General features: G+C 53.1%; 1 non-coding gene across 1 annotated transcript in view; it reads left to right on the top strand.

The window, feature by feature from the left end:
- The first annotated feature begins 3,314 nt into the window (after nt 1–3,314).
- LOC124751076 overlaps nt 3,315–5,000 on the top strand; it is a 1,909-nt gene continuing 223 nt past the window's right edge. Inside the window, exon 1 of the ribosomal RNA XR_007012029.1 lies at nt 3,315–5,000. This exon is cut by the window's right edge and continues 223 nt beyond it. This is a non-coding gene — a ribosomal RNA (small subunit ribosomal RNA).

The raw sequence follows: 5,000 nt of genomic DNA on the forward strand, positions 1-5,000 counted from the left end.
ATCCCAGCCTTTCGACATCCACCATTGCGCAGACCAGGCACCAACACCCACACATGTCCTATACAACGGTGCACCCAACATCACAATAGTACCTCCTGTCACAGCGCACAAACAATGACATGAGTCAAAGACACAGGTCTCACACAAGCATAGAATTGGAGCGCCGCCTCTAATAAGCCAAAGGTGCATCCTGACGTGACAAATCTGATCATGTCACAAGCATTCACTTACTATAATCACTATCAACGAACCTGCCGCCCCCGCCCCCCCCCCCTACACCTTTCCTTACAACAACGTGTAACCTAACCTAACCTAACCTAACCTATGTTGTACCTTAACCTAACCTATGTTGTACCTTAACCTAACCTATGTTGTACCTTAACCTAACCTATGTTGTACCTTAACCTAACCTATGTTGTACCTTAACCTAACCTATGTTGTACCTTAACCTAACCTATGTTGTACCTTAACCTAACCTATGTTGTACCTTAACCTAACCTATGTTGTACCTTAACCTAACCTATGTTGTACCTTAACCTAACCTATGTTGTACCTTAACCTAACCTATGTTGTACCTTAACCTAACCCATGTTGTACCTTAACCTAACCCATGTTGTACCTTAACCTAACCCATGTTGTACCTTAACCTAACCCATGTTGTACCTTAACCTAACCCATGTTGTACCTTAACCTAACCCATGTTGTACCTTAACCTAACCCATGTTGTACCTTAACCTAACCCATGTTGTACCTTAACCTAACCCATGTTGTACCTTAACCTAACCCATGTTGTACCTTAACCTAACCCATGTTGTGCCTTAACCTAACCCATGTTGTGCCTTAACCTAACCCATGTTGTGCCTTAACCTAACCCATGTTGTGCCTTAACCTAACCCATGTTGTGCCTTAACCTAACCCATGTTGTGCCTTAACCTAACCCACGTTGTGCCTTAACCTAACCCACGTTGTGCCTTAACCTAACCCACGTTGTGCCTTAACCTAACCCATGTTGTGCCTTAACCTAACCCATGTTGTGCCTTAACCTAACCCATGTTGTGCCTTAACCTAACCCATGTTGTGCCTTAACCTAACCCATGTTGTGCCTTAACCTAACCCATGTTGTGCCTTAACCTAACCCACGTTGTGCCTTAACCTAACCCACGTTGTGCCTTAACCTAACCCACGTTGTGCCTTAACCTAACCCACGTTGTGCCTTAACCTAACCCATGTTGTGCCTTAACCTAACCCATGTTGTGCCTTAACCTAACCCATGTTGTGCCTTAACCTAACCCATGTTGTGCCTTAACCTAACCCACGTTGTGCCTTAACCTAACCCACGTTGTGCCTTAACCTAACCCACGTTGTGCCTTAACCTAACCCACGTTGTGCCTTAACCTAACCCACGTTGTGCCTTAACCTAACCCACGTTGTGCCTTAACCTAACCCACGTTGTCCCCTAAAGTAACCCACGTTGTCCCCTAACGTAACCCACGTTGTCCCCTAACGTAACCCATGTTGTCGCCTAAACCTGCTCTGTAATTGTTATACGACTCGTTCAATTAGTGTAGTGTTGCCCACCCGCAACCCTCGCAATATAGTTCGCTACTCGCACTGCCCGCTCCCCTGTGTATCGCTTCATGTTAAACACCTTGCAAGTCTTGCTGACTTTCCACATGCTCCTGCTGTACACTGTAATGTGGATGGCAGCAGGACGTACATGCCGCCCCTCCCCACGTCCCCACCTTGCCCCCCTGCCTTCGCAAGCTGGTTGGTGAGAAGTTTGCATGTTCAATGCCCTTCGCATGCGACGTACTCAGGCTACGTTGTGGTGCGGCCTGTGTCAACCGTCCGCTAATGTCGTACGCGTAAACCACAATCTGTACTGCACATTCGTCCTTATGTACCGAATGATACATCGTGGCACATGTGTGACCGTACAACGACTGCGCCCAAAAACGGCGGACCATACAGTGCAAATATTGTGCACGCAGCTACGTGTCGTCTCCCTATGAGAGCTGGATTGCAGTGTGGTACGCCATAGAGACGTGTGGGAGGAACGGACGCCGTGGATGGCGATCAGCATGAGCTGTCTGTTGATGTATTCGGACCTAGTCGTCTCTCCTCACACACCGTGATGGCATGGTGCACCGCGTTCCATATCTGCGACATGCTACAGAGGCCGGTTGACAGTCGTTCGAGCAATGGACATCGCATACGTACGGGGGCCACCTTCCACGTATTGTCTAGGCGTGCACATTTTGTTGCGTGTATGTGGGCAGACGTAGTGTGGCGTGACACCTGACACAGGCATGCAATAATCGTTGAAGTTGCAAATGGCGATGGACGCCTGCGTTTTCTGGTGAAGTTACGCAAATGAACAAATGGTAACCTGTTGTGGTGCGGTTGTTCTCGCTAGGGGTGAATCGGTGATGGCGACGATAGGTTGAGGTACGAACCGGTTGTTCCAGCGATACCCACCATGCCGACGAAACTGAACGGCATCTGGGTGTGAAGCGATACGCGGCGGTGGCTGGGTGGGACCGTCCCCGGCCGGTGAGGGGGCGCCTCCCGGCGTGCTGGCCGCGCGGTGCGTGGGCGCACGCGCTACAGCCGGCTGGTGGGGGCGGCCAGTGGCAGGCGCGCCGGCCGACGGACGCGGCAGGCGTCGCAGCTGCGCGCCGGCGCACCCTGCGCGCGGCGCCGTGCGGCCAAAGTAGGTCCTCGCGGGCCCGGTGCGAAGCGCGGTGGACATCTTCAGTGTGCTGGTCCGATTGAGGACTGTGTGCGTTGAGGATGCGCCGCCGCCCGGCGCTCGGCGCCGCGACGCCGTCTGCTGCTCGGTCGCCCCAGCGGTTCTCGCTGGTGGTTTGTATCGCAGCTGTGCGGATGTGTTGGCGCGTGCGCTGTGCTGGGAGAGTTCGCTTCGGCACCCAAGTGGGGCTTTTGTCCTTCTGTGGCGCTGGCGTTGGAGCTGCCGGTCACCGTAGGTGGCGCGTGTTGTCTCCCGCCGGCAATGCCACGACAGCACGCTCCCGGGCCTCTGTCGGCAGCGGCAAGCTCAGTTGGGAGCACGGGTGGTCGCACCGAAAGCGTCTACTCGCCTAACTCCGGGCGATTGCGCCTCTCTCGAACCCGACCAAGTACTTGGGACGGCGCTGCGCGCCGCCGGGACCTGAGAGGGTTTCGAGGTGTATTGTGCAGGGGAGCTCAGCCTCCTCCTGTTTGCAGAATGATTGAGCGGACGCTTGCGTGTTCGCGCGGGCCCCCGGGACACACTCCCGGGCGGCCGGCTGCTCAGCTCTAGTTGACGCAGCTCCCTGGTTGATCCTGCCAGTAGTCATATGCTTGTCTCAAAGATTAAGCCATGCATGTCTCAGTACAAGCCGCATTAAGGTGAAACCGCGAATGGCTCATTAAATCAGTTATGGTTCCTTAGATCGTACCCACGTTACTTGGATAACTGTGGTAATTCTAGAGCTAATACATGCAAACAGAGTCCCGACCAGAGATGGAAGGGACGCTTTTATTAGATCAAAACCAATCGGTCGGCTCGTCCGGTCCGTTTGCCTTGGTGACTCTGAATAACTTTGGGCTGATCGCACGGTCCTCGTACCGGCGACGCATCTTTCAAATGTCTGCCTTATCAACTGTCGATGGTAGGTTCTGCGCCTACCATGGTTGTAACGGGTAACGGGGAATCAGGGTTCGATTCCGGAGAGGGAGCCTGAGAAACGGCTACCACATCCAAGGAAGGCAGCAGGCGCGCAAATTACCCACTCCCGGCACGGGGAGGTAGTGACGAAAAATAACGATACGGGACTCATCCGAGGCCCCGTAATCGGAATGAGTACACTTTAAATCCTTTAACGAGTATCTATTGGAGGGCAAGTCTGGTGCCAGCAGCCGCGGTAATTCCAGCTCCAATAGCGTATATTAAAGTTGTTGCGGTTAAAAAGCTCGTAGTTGGATTTGTGTCCCACGCTGTTGGTTCACCGCCCGTCGGTGTTTAACTGGCATGTATCGTGGGACGTCCTGCCGGTGGGGCGAGCCGAAGGCGTGCGACCGCCTCGTGCGTGCTCGTGCGTCCCGAGGCGGACCCCGTTGAAATCCTACCAGGGTGCTCTTTATTGAGTGTCTCGGTGGGCCGGCACGTTTACTTTGAACAAATTAGAGTGCTTAAAGCAGGCAAGCCCGCCTGAATACTGTGTGCATGGAATAATGGAATAGGACCTCGGTTCTATTTTGTTGGTTTTCGGAACCCGAGGTAATGATTAATAGGGACAGGCGGGGGCATTCGTATTGCGACGTTAGAGGTGAAATTCTTGGATCGTCGCAAGACGAACAGAAGCGAAAGCATTTGCCAAGTATGTTTTCATTAATCAAGAACGAAAGTTAGAGGTTCGAAGGCGATCAGATACCGCCCTAGTTCTAACCATAAACGATGCCAGCCAGCGATCCGCCGCAGTTCCTCCGATGACTCGGCGGGCAGCCTCCGGGAAACCAAAGCTTTTGGGTTCCGGGGGAAGTATGGTTGCAAAGCTGAAACTTAAAGGAATTGACGGAAGGGCACCACCAGGAGTGGAGCCTGCGGCTTAATTTGACTCAACACGGGAAACCTCACCAGGCCCGGACACCGGAAGGATTGACAGATTGATAGCTCTTTCTTGATTCGGTGGGTGGTGGTGCATGGCCGTTCTTAGTTGGTGGAGCGATTTGTCTGGTTAATTCCGATAACGAACGAGACTCTAGCCTGCTAACTAGTCGCGTGACATCCTTCGTGCTGTCAGCGATTACTTTTCTTCTTAGAGGGACAGGCGGCTTCTAGCCGCACGAGATTGAGCAATAACAGGTCTGTGATGCCCTTAGATGTTCTGGGCCGCACGCGCGCTACACTGAAGGAATCAGCGTGTCTTCCTAGGCCGAAAGGTCGGGGTAACCCGCTGAACCTCCTTCGTGCTAGGGATTGGGGCTTGCAATTGTTCCCCATGAACGAGGAATTC

This window comes from Schistocerca piceifrons, unplaced genomic scaffold, assembly GCF_021461385.2.
Source record: "Schistocerca piceifrons isolate TAMUIC-IGC-003096 unplaced genomic scaffold, iqSchPice1.1 HiC_scaffold_451, whole genome shotgun sequence".
Classification (NCBI taxonomy): Eukaryota; Metazoa; Arthropoda; class Insecta; order Orthoptera; family Acrididae; genus Schistocerca; species Schistocerca piceifrons.